This window comes from Chenopodium album, chromosome 20 (assembly GCF_948465745.1).
Source record: "Chenopodium album chromosome 20, dcCheAlbu1.1, whole genome shotgun sequence".
Taxonomy (NCBI): Eukaryota; Viridiplantae; Streptophyta; class Magnoliopsida; order Caryophyllales; family Amaranthaceae; genus Chenopodium; species Chenopodium album.
Window position 1 is genome coordinate 38,032,554 of NC_137853.1, and position 17,898 is coordinate 38,050,451.

Here is a 17,898-nt window from a genome sequence, read left to right on the forward strand (position 1 = left end):
ATACTTTAGTGCTACTTGAAGTTGATGGCTATCGATACCCTATAAAGATAGAAGAGATGTAAATCGGTGGACAAGTTGATCAACCCTGTCGAGAAAGAGTGTGATCGATAATTAATTTTATCGAAACCCTTTAATTTATTCCGTTTCCATAATTAGTAAGTTTAGATGCTTCAGGACCGGCCATAAGCATTTAACTTTTCAAACTTTGGAAATAAACATCAACTTAAACAAGTTAATGATCTAGAAGAATGGGGAGAAATATTAAGCAAAGATGTGGTCCTTCAAATTAAGAAACAAAAGCACCAACAAAGTGAGAATATAATTAGCTAAATATGTGTAAAAGGAATATAATTAAGGCTTCTTAGACTTGAGCTTCTAGCTAGGGAATCCTCCTTTAATAATTCACTAAGTAGCATAAATATATACTCTTATCTTGTGTTTACTTAAACCGTTAAACGGTGACAAGTAAGGAGCTCTACTTGCACGCGTATGAATTCTTTATTTCCCCTAATTAGCTTATTAATTAAGACACTCTAGTGCAACTTATAGCCCTTAACACACACACAAAAACAGATTGTCAAACACACATTTTTCAATAAATAACTCTAAATATGTATCGGAGAGTAGACTCAAGACTCTATCTACTTTGGGTTTTTCTTTCAAAAATACCATTCAGTGACTCAGGAATAATCAAATTTACAGGTTGGTCTATTTTATTTCAATTCATATCCCAATGTCCGTTATTTTAACACATCACCTGAGTCAATCGATAATTAACTTATCTAAGCTAACCTTTTAATGGATCAAAACTAGACAATGGACATAAGATCTCAACTCAAATCAGCAAAATATGTGGAGCTTGCACATAAACTAATCAAGTTATCAAGAATCTCAGCCTATCCTGGTTGCATTTTAAGGTTCTCCTTTTGTTTTATGTAATAAGAAAATTAAAACTGTTAATAACAATGCTCAAAATCACCCAACTAGAGATCTACAATTCATCATACCTCCTCATGGGGAAGTCATCTGAAAGCATGTTAAATTAAACCTGAAACACATAATAGATCATAGATGACAATCTTGGTTTAACTTAGACTAAGCATCAAATGATCAAAGTTCGACCTTTTCTCGAAAACCAGCTTAATGATAGAATTAAATTTTAAGCTTCACACTAATCACTTGTAGGAGTACAAAAGGAAAGCATGAAATGATCTAAGATTAGAGCATCCAAGTAGCACATACCATGAAACTCCCATAAATTTAGCTAGGCCTAAATCAATGAATTGATCAAAGTTGACACCTTCAAACTTCAAAGTTAATACTTCGTATTTAATCAGCCTCTTGAATGCAACTAAATCATGGAGTCAAGCTTTATGGACCAAATCGAAAACAAAGAGAGAATTTTATGATAATTGAAGAGAATACACCAAATTTATAACCGTGATATGTTGAAGATGAATACCCTTGACTCCTTGAGATGTTATGGAGAATCATAAGGGGGGATTTTGGAAAATTTTTCGCAAAATTAACACATATATCACCGATATAAATTTGAAGTTTCTCAAGCATATACACAACACAATTTCATAACCAAGATTCAAATAAACCATATATTGAAATACAACACAAAACATCACAATTGATAATCCAAGGAATACACATTTATATAAATAGTTGAATTATTTCATATATATATATGCCCCAAAAATATGATAGCACCACAAAAAATAAAATTGGAAATCCAATTACTCCAACTAAAAAGTAGAAGTTCAAATAATAAAAGGGTAACAACCTAGCTAAAGAGAAGCATATATCAAATAATATAGATACTATATATGATGAGTTATATAATTCTCACCTTAATTATATATGCCATCTCTAATTAGGTAGCTTAGGACCTTAATTAGCTAGGAAACCTTTTTATAAATTAATAAGATCACATGTTACCTTGATCATCATCACCTCCTCTTTGATCAACATTATTCATGTCATTCCATGGTATATAAGGGTAAGGCTGCATCATCTGTGAAGTAAGATCAGATGGCTGATAAAAGCTGCCGAATTGATCTAGAGGCGGCCGAGGAGGAGGAGGAGGAGGAGGTGGAGGGATGCCCCCCATCCCCTGCATTGCGCCCGTGGTAGAGTTGATATCGTTACAAGCATAACGAAGAAGATCCGCATTGGCGGCATCAAGCTCCTTTTGAAGCTTTTGAACTTGGCGTTGAAGGTAAGATATGGCTCCTACACACCCGTATACGGGGTCTCTGACCCTCGCCTCGGCCTCATAGGCTAAGGAGTTGACGGCATCCTCCCTCTGGTGAGGGAGGAGCTCGTTGAGGAGTTTGGTGACGTTGCTTGCTCCGAAGATTTTGTGGACGTTGGCGAATTTTTGAGGCTCTTCGGGTGGGAAATAGGGCGCGAATATGCAGCCTGGCATGCATTTCCTACGCAGGAACTTGCAGGCTGCACACGGCGAGTTGTAGGAGCTTGATGATGCCATTTTAGTGTGTACTTTCTTCTGTGTCACATTATATAATGTAAAGATGAAATGAAAAGAAATAGCCCAATTTCATGAAGAAGACATTAAAAGAGATGAATGTAATGAGATTCATTTATTAGTGATTGCTAAAAAGAATCAAGAATCAAGATTGAATGAAATTAGGTTAGCTAAGCTAGAGAGTTACTCAGAGTATGTTGTAACATGGTTTAAATTCTTCACAAATAAAAGTTACATACACCATAAATTCAAAATTAAAATGAGGTTTTTTTTTTTTTTATCATTATAATAGTAGAACACAAGTATTTGATTTGTTTCTTACTTTTGATGATTCTTTGTTTATCCCAAGTATACAAAGGTTTCTTTTTTAAACAAAAAAAAAAAAAAAAAAAACAAATAAAGTTTAGATAATATTGTAAGATGGCAAAAACACTTCTTTGGTGGAATATTTGAATAATATATTATTATAATTTCCCAATTTGATATTCACTTAAAAAAAAAAAAAAAAAAAAAACCCCACAAATTAATCAACGAAATCTTAAATTGTTGATGATGTTTTGTTGATCACAAATTATTGAAGATACAAAACAAAAAGTTTAGACCACCCTTATGATTATATACAACTTTCCAATTTATTAACAAAAATCAAATCAAACAAAAGCCCTTATGGCATTTAATTTCAAACTTAAAAAAAAAAAAAAAAAAAAAAAACTCAATTTTTGAACATTAACACACAAAAGAAAATTGGGGGGAAAAAAAATTGAAACAAAAGAAGGAAAAACTAACTCAACCAAACTCATGATGGATATTTGGCAAATTAATTTTTGACAAATCAAATTTCAAGAACAAAAATCTCATCTCAATCTTAAAAATTGTCTTTCTCTCTCTCTGTCTAATTTCTGTTCTCTCTTTTATAGTACTCCATGTGAAAAAATCCTAAAGAAATGAAGACAATAATCATGATCATCATAAGCAGCTATAATAGACTAACAACAGTACACACATACATACTCTTCTGATTCATGGGATCTAGTCCTATTCTAATTTTTTCAATTTTCCCTTATTTTTTAACCTCACCTCTTTCAACAACCTAAGCTAACAAGATACTACTACTATATACAACTCTATATTATATTTATAATATAAAGTTTTCATAAAATTCAAAACCATAGGTTATAACTTTCATGTGTTATAACCTAAGCTATATATATATATACACACACACACTAGATCAGACTACTTGATGCCGTGAAGCTAAGACAACATCAACAGCAGTAGTATGTAGTAGTAGGCTATATATTCAAAAGGGTAGGTGCTTGTTTCTTACACTTTACCTAAAAAAATAGGAGAATTTATTTAAGCTGCTTCTGCTGCTGCATATCTTTATTATTTTTCCTGTTTATTTTTCTGATGCAAAAAATTTAAACCAGAAAAAAATGAAGAAATAACTAAAAAACTGTACCTTTTTATATTTTTTTACACTTTCCTTGTGTTAAGGCTTTATTTTCCAAAGAGTTTTCTTGGTAACCCTGATATTAAGAAAAAGATAATAATAAACTGTTATAGTTCATTAAGTTGTAGATCACTAGAAGTACCGAGTTGAAGTGATTGAGGTTTATGATGTGATCATATTAAGAAGAGGGGGGAGAAAAATGGAAAACCCTAATTAGTAGGGAAGAAAAGGAGAGAGAAAATGTGTAATAAGAGGGAAGATAATATAATTTGCAGAGAATGAAGAAGAAATTGATGATATAAATTTATGACAAAAAGGAATGGAAGGAAGGCAAAGAGCATTTTTAGTGGAGGGGAAATCAGCAGGAGAGAGAATTCAAGGCTAAAAGACAAAATAAAAGTGTAATTAATGGGGCACTATTTTTATTTATTTTTTGAAAAATTAAAATAAATTTGAGGAGAGGGGAAGAGGGAAGAAGGGAGGGGGGGGGGGGGGGGGTATAGTATGATATGATACTGCAAATTAATTATATTACTGTAAATGTTTGTGGGGTTGTCTCCATTTCTGCTCCTCTAATCTAGATTGATCTCCTGCTCCCCCTTACTCATCATGCACCCTCAAAAAATAAAATTAAAAAAAAGGCAGATTTGCTATCTTCAGTCACGAGTCTGATTTTTACTAAATTGAAATTATTATTATTTTTTATTCTATAGAATAAGAGTTTATATTATAATTGAGTCTGAAGAAAACATATATAGTTTGGTAAGGGAAAAAGAGAATCAACAACAAACCCTAACATGAGATTGATGATTAATATGGTGGATTGAGATTATAAAATAAAAGATGCGTTCACAGACTGTACAGGCTGCGAAGACAAACGAATAATCAACACGTTGGATATGGCTAATAATTATTTTAGATATGGCCCATATCCTTTGCCTTTTATCTTATTGTCTTAACTTGGGGTAATTAGTAAAATATCCTTGAATAATATGGATTATTAAGAATAAGAGTATGATAATTGTACACTCACTTATTAGGTAGTATAATTTTACTTATGAACAATAACCATCCTAATCATTACTCCTAAATAAGGTCCTATCACTTTCAATACTATACCTTGGCCAATTCTAAGAGAATCAAGATGAGATGTGACATATATAAGTAGATTACAAAATCCAATAGCGTTTGGTTCTATCATAAAGATGCTTACACTTTAATTTATTGCTATTATTATTGTTGTTGTAGATAATACTATTAACATGGTTGCTATCAATATTATTGTTATAGGTACTATTAACATGGTTGCTATCAATCAGTAAGTAGCAATTAACCATTTATATGTATACTCATTTGTGGAGGCTACACAAAATGATCCTTTGTTTGTTCACAAATGCAATTAATTGAGAGCATTAAGTTTACTTAAAGTTATATGGAACAAAATATCTCACATATGGGTAGGGTTAATTTTGAAGGACGGTTTTTAGGGTGTTTCCTAAAGTCGTGTATCTCATAAGAAGTCCTTATCTTGGTTTATCTTGAACCAGTAAGTATCTGTACCATTGTTAAGAAATTTGATCAAAGCAACATATCTAATGTCCTCAAATTTTTTGGGATAGTTTATGTAACCTTAAATTCATAGGTTTCCTATGTTTTATACTTTGTATATTACTTGATTCATAGGTTTCCCTTCATTCCTTCAATATCAATTTGATTTTAAAGCGAAAAGAACTTGAATCATAACATGTACACATTTCCAATTAAGCAAGGTTAATTATTAATTACAAGAAATTGGCATGTACAACTACAAAGTGAAAGTCTGCTATATTATTTTACAAAGCTAGTACCTATTCATCATTCTATTTGGCACTAATTAATACAAAATCTCTTTTGATGATTTTTGTATGTGCCCTTCATCTAGTGGTCGTAAGAAGCTTATTAATTAGCTAGGTACCCTATAAATTCTTCCAGGTAGAAATTTTGAAAAGGGAAGCTACCCTACCATGGTTACCCAAAAAAAATATAATCCGTATAAATACTTCATAAAATATGCAAAATGTATCATATGTAATCTTTAATAAAAAAATAAAAATAAAATAAAAAATAAAAAATAAAAAAGACAGTTGCAATTTTAAGGGTTGAATACAATAAGATGTAAAAAGTTAAAACATTAAGGATTCAATCAAATACTCCATACAAAAACTATTTGAACCATGAATTTGTCATAAAAATTCTTAAAATAATGCTGTATTGTTTTACAAAAAAATAATTATAATTAGTCCTCAGGCTACATATATACGAAGTATACAATAATAAGGTTGCTTATTTTATATTTAAGATGTAAAGAAAGTTGGCATGTTGATAATCCTATATTTCCAAGGGTCAATTAATTTAAGATTTAGTGCAACTTGTTCTTGTCAAATAAAAAAAAATAAAAAAAAATAAATAAAAAATAAAATTAGGGCAACTTGTTACTTTCTTTTATCAAGCGTCAAAATACTGTGGATGTTGGATGGTTAACAAGCTTAGTTGGTTAAAGTTTAGAGGGGTGATACACAAGATTTAAGATCAAATTATGTTTATATCATTTGCTCATGTGGCTCTTTCTACACTACAAAAATTTAACCTTGAACTTGTTAAATACGGGTACAATATTTTTTTTAATAAAAAAGGTAAAAGATATTGATTGAAACTTTTACTATGAGGGTTGTTTCATAAAAAAATATAAACTATAAAAAGAAAAAAAAATAAAAAAAATGGTCCCTTTCAAATGCAGTAACTAAAAAAACAAAAACCAGAAAAACAAAGATTAAAAGGTGGTTTTAAAAAATGCAAGATAATAAGTGAGGTAGTGAAAAAAATAAGAGTAAAATTACCAGAAATGGGTATCTATAAGAAGGCTGGGCTGTATCCAATAAGTTAGAGGGGAGGGGAGGGGCCCAATTAGGAAGTAGGCTTATAGGCCAGAACGTGTGGCTACCCCTGCTATGTCTGGGCCTACTTTACTCCACTCATTCTACGACAACCTATTCTTCTGTTTATGCTCCTTCCGTACAACATATTTGATCAAAATTATTTTTTATTTTTTTTATTTTTTTGGCTTTCTAAAGATTGTAAAATTTTCTTTTTCCTATAAAAAAGGTTGAAAATTGTCCTCTCATTTTATCTTTTTATTTTTAAAAGTGTTATATGTCCAAATTTGGGTGAATATGTTAGAGGACCAACCCAACCAAAAGCTGCAGCATGGGCCCTCCTCATACCCTGCGCTTAATATTTCACTTGAAAGTGGGGGGTGGATGAGATTCGAACCCGTGACCTTTGTATCACGCTGGCTCCGATACCATGTTAGAGGACCAACTCAACTAAAAGCTTAAACTTATGGTTGAGGCCCAGGAATATGAACAAGATAGTAAATAGGTTTACTCATACAGAGTACTCAAGTTTCAGATGTCTAATTTATCATTTAAAAGACTTCAATTACATATCATTTAAAAAACTTCAATTACAAGTATAAATTTAGGATCACCTTATTGGCTGTGTTTCGGACTTGAGCTCAATCCATGGATTCATGTGTAGCAAATCCTGTACTGTAGTAATCACGTCAGTATAATGCTCCATTTAATCCAAATGATCAAATACTTGAATATTTTCTGAATATTATTTTCAAAACATATATAATTCAAAATAACAGATGTTATGTCAAATAGTAAACTATTCATTATTGAGACACAATTCAATCTGCAGGAAGACAAATAGTAAGAATGACTTATAGGCACAAAATACTATATGATCACACTACCATAAAACTATTTAGTCCCACATCATGAATAAGGTGAGATCGATCGAATGTCTTTACACAAAGAATTTCTGTCAAACCCAATATGATTTCGACACCCTCAAGTTTCAAGCTAAGGTCATTTCTTGATGATCGATGATGAATGATTGTTCATGTATAGCCTACACTTGGACCGAGGTACATAAATAAAGTTTTTATACAAGTGTAAAATAAGTATATTTAACATGTACTTTATAGAATAAAGTCACTCAAATGAACATGTATTACGTGATATTTAACAAATCTTTTAAAAGACATCAAATTTATTGAGAATCAGAAAGAAGAAAGATAGTTACGCTTGTCTTTTAAAAGAAAGCATTAAGTAAGAAGCAAATAAAAGTTAAGTGCAAATGACTTACATTCAAACATGAAAGCCGCTAATTCAGATGTTCAATTCCCATCAATGAAAAACCTGTAAGAGAATCACAATCATTTGCAAAATTACACAACTAAACCACAATGATCATGAGATGGTTGACAAATTTTAGTCACTCCTCTCTCAAAGATTATAAACTTGAGAATGGTTAGAGGATAATGGTTTTGGCAATTACAAAAAGTAAAAATGACATTCTCATTCACCCGATCTTCAACAATCAAAAGTTGATTATCGAGTGAATGAAAATTTCATTATACATCAAGAAATGCCAGAATCAATCGTTACAAATAATATTCTAATTAATTTAGCCGGTGAAACATAATTGAGAGGTGATAATACAAGATTCGAGATCAAATTTGGTGTAATAGGACCCAATCATATAAGATGGGAAGCAACCCAAACCAAGCATAAACATGTACCTAAGCAAAGGGGGGTAACTATACCTCCTAGCTTATCTATGGCTTGCAAATGAGAACCCTTTAAATACACAATTTCATGCATTGAATCCAAATTTAGATAATCTAAAGTATTCAAATTAATCAAGAAGGAAAGAGGGAAAAAAAAGAAAAGAATAATTTTCAAAGTGTTGCATAATTTTTTGTTAATGGGATGTTCAGCCGATCTATGCAACTAACTACATAATTGAAACATCAGCTTCTTTGGAGTTTCTTAACCGCCCAAATCCAATCAAACTCAATTGGGCCCATATTTAATCATTGGTAAATTTAGGTATTGAAGTTATGAAACTTCTTTATTATTATTATTTTTTTGGTGCTTAAAATAAGATATTATGAAGCATATTTACAAATAAAACTTTATGGGAATATCCACTATCAAATTGCCAGCAATCATACCAGCATTCTCTACTTCATATAGCAAGCTAAGATGCTCATTCTACTTTTAAATTACATGCGAGTGGAAAGCTAACTAATTTTCATCTAGTTTTATATGGAATTAGTAGTTGTTTGATCAAATACAGGAAATTTGTAATTTAGTCCCTGAATTATTTTATGTCGATCAAACAAGAAAATAAATTGATTATAGCTAAGTAAAAATAGATCTTATTGATCAATTATGAATCGGGTTTGATTGAATTTGGGTGGTTAAGAAATCAAATAAAAAAAAAGGGTTTAAATAATCCATTGGCCTAATTTCACACTTTCAAGAGAATTAATCACAAACAATCAAACTTTAATTAGTTTTTTCAATTGTTCTAATTCAATTATATATTTATCTTTGTGTGCAGATCACGTATGAGTATAACTATCTTCTAGTGAAATCAAATACGAGTACAAAGTATATTTCAGAGTATTAAACTATAAAATGAATTAGAAAACAAAAATTATGAACATTAGCATAAATTGTACACCAAAGTCTTTCTCGATTGAACACAAAATAATAAGAGGTTAGTTGTTGGATATATATAGACTGTTTAAGTTGTCTCTTCAAAGAATTCAAACTAACCATCCCAAAAAAGGGTTGTTTATGATCACGCCTACCATTTCCCTTTTGCAAAAATAACCTGCGGGTGTGGTCGGAGAGAATAGATTCCTCAATTTTATGAGAATGACAATAATGTTAGTTGAGGCCCCTAATCATTAGTGATAGGGCTTCTTCTTGATTTATGATATGATATGATTGATTGATCTCATCCATTTTTTTAATTGTTTGAGGATAAGTAGTTGAAAGATAGGGCATCAAGCAAATTAGTATTCCTATCAATGTATCAATCAAATGTCTAATGACTTAATGTCTCTTTTAAGAGCTGTTTATTATAGACCTTAATGAGCTTATTACGGGGGTAAAACTATCATCAAAAGTGTTTTAGAGTAAGTGACGACATAAGTGACTCCAATTTTACAAGTTTGTCGGTGCATAACTTATTTATCAATAGTTGATACTTTGTAAATCACCATATTCCAACAATTATCTTAAAAAGCAACCATTGTAAAACAAAGAATTGTTCATTAACGAGAAACTATCAACCAATTTATTGGCTTTACCTTTCACATCTCTTGAGATTCCCGAAGATTAATTTATCACCTAGTACTCGTACCTTTAAAAGGTCCCAACAATTCTCTCTTTTCCCCAAAAATCAAATCCCATCAATATAGATAGGACTCCCTCCCTTCATTTTATTTGGTCATCTATCCAATCATAAACATGAAAATTAAAGATAATACAAATTTAACATAGTATATGTATCATGCATGCACCATATTCAAAATGATCACAATCTTGAGTTGACAAGGAGAAAATCCATAGAATGGATTCTTTGTAGATCTTTGTTTGACTTGTGAATTATATACCTAATGTGGTCCTTTGCCTCTCAAATTCCCAAATTTTCCTTTAATCATATAATATGCCCAATATAATCAACAAAATCAGTCGGTACAATGTACCTTCATAAAATACCCCCAAATTTATTTAGGTTATTATATACCCAAATATATTTGGTTTCCTAGCTTCTTCCTAATTTGTATACATTATTCCCTAATTATATACTCTTTCAATAATATTGTTAATTCTGATTTCTGAATCCTATTAAAATAATGAAGCTTTTCTAAAAAGCAGACACTGAAATTATGGAAACTTGTAAAGTTAACTTGCCGTATAAAGAGGATTGGGCCATAGGTCTCGGGCCTGAACCCTTCAAACAGGTGAACATATGGCTGGGCCATGTGAACTTAAAGGACCTTTTTATTTTCAAACCCTTATATTGGCTTTATTCTTAAGTCTAACCCATCACATGGCACTTGGACAACTTAACGTATGAATAGTTTCTAAATAGTGAACTAATTTAGGCATACCAAAAACTATTTTTTGCACACCTATTGTGGCTCATGAGAACATAGTTTTAATGTTCTTCTCACATAGAGGTGTACCAAAATCAATTTTTAATGTGTCTAAATCATAATACGCTACCAATTATGTTTAAATCTATGATACTCAGATTTGGGTACCCATGTCTGACACGAGTATGTGTTCAAGTGTCCAACTCGACTATGTTCTTAAATATTTCCATGATTATGAACAAATATGAATTGTCTTAGTGTCCTACACTCCTACCCATATCCGAGTGTCAAGGATCTGATAGGGTACTCAAGGTGAGGTGAAGAGTCCGAGTAACATAGGTTAAAATAGACATAAGTGTTCCATCGTACCATTATTCACATTCTGATCCTCATGTTACCAAATCCCAATGGGGGAGGGGGGAGAGAGGAGGGGCAGTGGTCAGTGGAGTATTAGGTATCACTGTTCTAAAAAGTAGTGATTAAACACTCATGGGGTTCGGGTACAACCAGGAGATATGTTGAGAATTTCTTAACTAAATAGAAGGAAACTATATGATGCAGAGTAAAAGAAAACCAGAGATCAGACTTTATTATTCTGATCTTAGTGATCAACTAAGAGTTCCTTAACTTTCCACGGCCCTTGACTTCAATATGGCCAGGAAAGTTTGTAATAATACTAGTATACCAAGTAGATTCAACTTTAAAAGGAGACAGCAAACATCAAATGACTGTATATACATATACAAGTACTATTGTCAAATTTAGAATTGTAACCATACATGTATATTAGCAAAAGTTAAAGCACATAGTGGAATTTAATGATTCAGATTGCTGTACATTCAAAACTGTGAGCTAGTATATGAGATTATGGTTGAAATAACCTGAATGTGCCGATAATTTCGCTACTTACAGAAGGTTGAGACATAAATCTGGTCCTTAATTTGCCAAGTCTCCTTCAAGTCCAAAGATAACAGTATCGATGTGGTCCTCAAATTGCCAAGTTTCCTCCCAGTTCAATTATCACACTATCCATCATGTCTAACATGTCTGTAATAACACATGAACAAACAAAATTCAGATGATTGAAGCTGAATAATTTAGCAGAACAGATATCCTGTTATATTAAATAAGCATATCCTGAAGTATTAGACCATTCATCATTCATGTATGCCCTCAGATTCAAGAAATTTTATCATAAAACAGGCAAATCTTTATTTGAACAAGCTGTTTCATGATTTGAATTTCAATATAAGTAATGTGCGAGAATGTCATACTCCGTATTGTATTGTATATGGAGGCCAGTTTCATATCACTGATATATTCATCTTTGGTCACAGTTATAGAAAGAATTGAAGATGATTGCATGTCCTCAAGGGCTAGTGATCATGTTGATCAAAGTCCACTTATATAACAGAAAGTAAGATATAGAAGGTAGCCTTCCTGTCCATATTTACGAATTATAACCAAAAGCATACTTACCTAAGATTTTGTCTGCTCCCCTTTTCTGGAAAACAATAAGTATAAAGTTAACATACAGAGAAGAAAAAATAAAGACATCAGCAACATGAATATTCAAGTAACAAACAAAGTGGAAACCTAAAGAAATACATGAAACAAGATTTTTTTTGTTGTTTCTACAAAATTAACAAATGACTTTGCAGCAGAACCAGCAAGAAAAATATTGTTACAGGCCTCCAAGCTAGTAAGAGACCACTATATCAATTTTATCATCTATGTATGAATGGACAACTTTCATACTTAAATAAAAATATTTCTTGCATATCTCAATTATAACCTAAACTCACACATGAGAAATCCTCTTAGAAGTTCCAATACTTTTACCTGTAAGGTGCAAGACGGTGAAGCATCTAGCAGCTGGATAATAGACATGGTCAAAGATCTGAAAGATACCTCTTTATAGAAGCGGTTCAGATCAACTTCTGCCGGTACTTGAGGTATTCCTATAGAATACATAATTAGCCGATGAAAGTAAATAAAAGCTAACTATGTGCAAAGTAGCTTATAATTTTGCTTTGTACCTAGATTAGTCTCAGTGCAAGAATCAGCGAGAAGTGCAGTAAAGCTCTGAGGCAATGCAACATTAGTGTTCCCAACAGCAAGATCCTGAGCTGCTTCCTCAGAACATGAGTAAGGATCATGTTCCTGGATGATTGAAGGTAGCAGCAGTGGCCTATGCTCTTCATCAGCCCTTAAACAAAAAGATCAATCATCAATTCTCTTTTTTAGCCTTACATGGTTGTTGCTTAGTTGTTCCAAATTACAAGGTGCACGATTTCTTCAGAAAGAGATGGTTTCATACCCCTCAGAGCATGAGTAAGTATCATGTTCCTGGTTGATTGAAGGTAGACGCAGTGGCGTATGCTCTTCATTGACCCTTAAACAATAAGACCAATCATCAATTTTCTTTTTTAGCCTTAACTGGTTGCTGCTTATGTACAATTTCTTCAGAAGAGATGGTTTCATACCCCTCATTGAGCAGACTGAGTGGTAAACTTGAACAATTTCTTCCTTCCTTCACACTCTGTTATAAAAAGTACGATATAAATTTTCAGCCATAGTGTCTACCCTAATTGAAGATGTTACTATGATTGCAGTAACATTGACGAATTCACAATGCTGATTCACCTTTAATGACTCCATGAATTCCTGTGACTCTTTAGAAGAGGAGAAACGAAGTGCAAACTTTTGAATCTGAAACATCACATAGGTCAAAAAAAAAGTCACGCTCGAGATTAGGAAGCACCAAGACATTATCATAAGCAGGATTTATTTTTAAACAAGTTTCTCAGAAGTTGGAAACAAAGGAGCTGCTTATGAAGATAATCAGTATCATAATAGCACTGCCAGAGAGTGCATTTTTTATTTTAATTTGAACAAGGCTTTGGCTTTGGATCCTCCTCTAAACAGCAGTTGACACTCGAGGAAAACGAGCATTGCTTCCCAAATACCACAACAGCAAGAGACTGATGGCCTATCAGCAAGAATTAACATTGAGCGCAATTTCTTTTCAAAAGGAAATTGTTTCAGAAGACGAGAATTTTCCTAGTCTTTCAGATAAAAATCTGTCTAAGAAGATCACAAAGATGCTGAGAGACTACGTCAGGAGCTCAAGTGTGTCAGGAGCTCATTTGGATAATCATGAGAAAATAGTTTACGATTAGTCATCTTCAGAGCCAAATACATCAAGTAATCATGTTAAGATTCTGGACTATATAGATTCTTTGCTAAACTGATTGCAAAAAGTTGTCTAGAGCAAAACCTTAACATGTTAAACAGCAAGTCAGCAAGAAGTGTGTTAGTCCATGCATGAAAGAAGGCAATCAATGGAAATCCCAGTCTAGAAGCTTGCCTGGCCCATGCCATCTCTGTAACTGGCAAATATTACTCTGCTTCCTCTGAGAGCACATCCTGAAACATCAGATCCCTGTGGCCACGTAAAATTCAGCTTTGAAATGTAGTGTTCTTCCTGCACAAACAATCACCCAGAATAAAAATTATAAACAAATGCTAATGCTTCTGCTGTTTTGTTTCACCAGCAGTAAGATGCTAGAACACCAGTAACATCTTGTAAAAATAGATTCAGTTCCCAGGCAAGAAAAAAAAAGGGAAGCAACAACACCAGGATGGCTTTGCATGGAGAAAGAAGAGAGCTAGAAAACTGCATAATTGGCTAATCTATATAAAAAAACTGAAAACCTTCTCAAGTTGTTTAACGACTATATAAATGAGCCAGTACATTACAGAAATCAAAGAACAATAGCAATGATAAATTTTTGTCAATAGCCCTTTCTTGTAAGGAGTACTAATGATCAAAACAACTTTACACAACATGCATAAAAATCATTAGAAATTTCATTAGGTACAAACATCAATCTGATGCAATATAAAGGACCAAGGTTAATCTGTCCATGGTTCAAAGTTTATCAATGGACGAGTACATATAAATTCAACCCATTTATACAGCTCAGGGAGCACAATCCAAAATAAAGTTTCCAAACATTGTATTTTGAGTGTTGTAAATCAACCAAAAAGAGTACCACACCAGAAATCACAATCCCTATAATTGGACTAACATAATTGGACTCCAACCATAACAGTCTTAATGTGTACATTCTGGCAAAATTATAGCCAGTGCATATTGATTAGTGATAGTATGTAAGCATTTCTCTAGAATTATTTAATACAATCAGAAGGAATCACATAAAACTAATCATATAGGCACTTCAAAACCATTCACTGCCACTAATCAAATTACAAACATAAGAAAACAACGATTAGAACACTGAATATAGACAACATTATCGTATTTTTACAGTTGCACACTTCATTTTTGAGCTGAGGAATGTCTATGGCAAAGCACCATATGCCGCGCCTTGAACACCACAATTTGATCTTTATTTAGACCAAGATAATAAGTGGCAGGATTTCATACCCCCATATTTTCTTCCTTAGTTAATAATCTATAACATACATACTCTTTCAGAAAATTTCACAATCATTCACAACACTTGAAACCTCAATAGATTATCTACGAAATAAGCTATCAACATACCAAACCCTTCCATTAAACCTTTAAACCTATCAATGGTTATCTTTCGCTCGTAAATTACCATTTCTTATGTAGTGAAAATCAATTATACCTGCAACACTAATATCTATCCACCCCATAAAATTTGTATTAGAAACCCCCTCTCATATTAAGTACCCACAAATAAGATCACCCTAAAAAGCCCAACAAAGTTAGGACATTTCAGATCCATAATCAACCAACCAACAAACAACCCATCTCATCTTACTATAACCCAAGGAACTATTAACTTCCAGCCACATTCAATTCATTAATCAACAACAACCCACATCAGAGATTAGCTCAGGAATCCATAACAACAGGTCTTTAAGTCCATACTCATACATCAAACACACAACCTAGTTCATCTTAAATTTATCCAAAAACCTCTAAAATGCAGTCCATGAATTCCTCAAATGAACAAATACCCACAAACCCACAATAACTCGATAATTCAAACCCTACTAGACTTCGATTAATCCGGATTCAACCCAGTTCTAACAATATCCATACAAGTATATCAATGTAAAAAGTTCGATAATTCATGGAAAATTTCAAAATAGTCATTGAAACATATAATCAAACAGTTGATGGGCAACCCAGATGAGAACTCACATAAATACTTTCATCAAGGGAGACAACGAGAGTAGGTTCAGAAAAAGAGGGATCAAAGAGAAGAATATGAAGAGAGACATTGGAAGAAGAAGAAGGAACCCAAGTGCCCTTCAATCGATCCTTCCTGCCTGCGTAAATTGGGCGGAGAAAAGAGGAAGTGGCAGTTGGGGAAGTAGTGATTGGGAAGTTGAAGAATCTAGCGTATTGGATTTCCCAGTAAACATTGTTTATCATTGCTCCGTTGGTGGTTAGGGCGGAACCATTGTCAGCCATTTTCGTGTTCTGGTTTCACCATCAAAGTTGTCTACAGTATTTTGGGTGTGCGCTACACTATTTTATTTATACCAAAGCCCACGAGGGAAATTGTTGTATTGATAGACGGAATTTGATTTTAGGTTTAAGAAAGGGTTGTTGTTAAACATGGGCACGGGCCGTGCCCGTGCCGCCGCGGGCCGTGCCTGGCCGTGCCGGGGTGATGACCGTGCCGTGCCGTGCCGTGCCGGTTCTACGGCGGGCCGTGCCGTGCCGTGCCGGCAATTGGCACACCCCGGCCCACGGCACGGCACGGCCCACGTGCCTAACGGGCCGTGCCGTGCCGTGCCGCGGGCCAAACCGTGCCTCTTGATATTTTTTTTTTTTTTTTAAAAAAAAAAATGTTAAAAAAAAACGAATTAAAAATAAAAATGCATATAAAAAAAAAAAAAAAATACGAGTGCGATAATCCGAAAACATAAAAAATTGAAGAATAACTTATTTTATTATATGACGGTAGCCGGTACGAATGTACGATAATTCAATAATACAAAATTACAAAATAAGTAATGATAATTAAAAATCGTACAATAGTGTATGAATATTGAATAACTTCATTTATTATACGGAATACGAAGTTCGATAATACAAAAAGAATACAATATTGTATAATGTAAATATGTAATCATGTAATTATTATTGGTCGTCTTCGTCTTCGCCTTCGTCTTCATCTTCGTCTTCGTCTCCTAGAGGTTCAAGGTCATCCGCCAATTGAGTGGATTGAGAAGTATGAGAACTAAAAGAAGTCGACGTTCCTTCATCGTCGTCGTTTTGTGCATAAGTACGATCTTGAGAACGTGTTTCGGCATCCAACCAATCCTTGAAGCAAACACACATTTCAAGTGTTTCGGGTTTTAGTCTTGTTCTTCTATCGTCTAGAACTCTTCCCGACGCACTAAAAGCTCTTTCGGAAGCAACGGAGGAGACTTGGATAGCAAAAATATCACGAGCCATTGCCGACAAAATTGGATGTTTCACGGCTTGTGATTTCCACCAATCGAGGATGTCGAGGCCAAACTTCTCTTCGTCGTCCATGCCTTTCATGAAGTCGTAACTTAAGTACATTTGCAACTCCGAAACATCGCTTTGTGTTCTCCTAGATGATGATGATTCTGTACCTGAATACTTAGACATCAAGTTAGCAGCTTGTGCAAATAAACCTTTGGCCCGTTTACTTACATTTTTGGATGTTTGAGAAGGGGCAAATCGAGACACGGTTCCATATTTACTTTCATAAACATTATATAAATTAAAAAACTCATCCGTCACCTTATTTTTAAAAGTTTCAACATCATCTTCAAAATTCATGTTACTATAATAAATATCAATTAATAAAAAGGTGCCATCATATTTTTGTCTAGGATCTAAAATAGAAGCAAAAATATAAATCTTAGGAATATCGGTGTAATATTTACGCCATTTATCCT

The 17,898-nt window shown here is 33.2% G+C and overlaps 1 long non-coding RNA gene and 1 pseudogene across 1 annotated transcript; both read right to left on the reverse strand.

The window, feature by feature from the left end:
• Positions 1-1,692: 1,692 nt before the first annotated feature.
• Positions 1,693-2,524, reverse strand: LOC145598754 (protein LATERAL ORGAN BOUNDARIES pseudogene; annotated as a pseudogene).
• A 10,808-nt stretch (positions 2,525-13,332) lies between these two features.
• Positions 13,333-13,677, reverse strand: LOC145597496 (uncharacterized). Its single transcript, XR_014103363.1, has 3 exons — positions 13,603-13,677; positions 13,443-13,498; positions 13,333-13,351 (listed from the first exon to the last, which is right to left on the reverse strand). It is a non-coding gene; the product is annotated as an uncharacterized LOC145597496 (long non-coding RNA).
• Between the last annotated feature and the right edge of the window lie 4,221 nt (positions 13,678-17,898).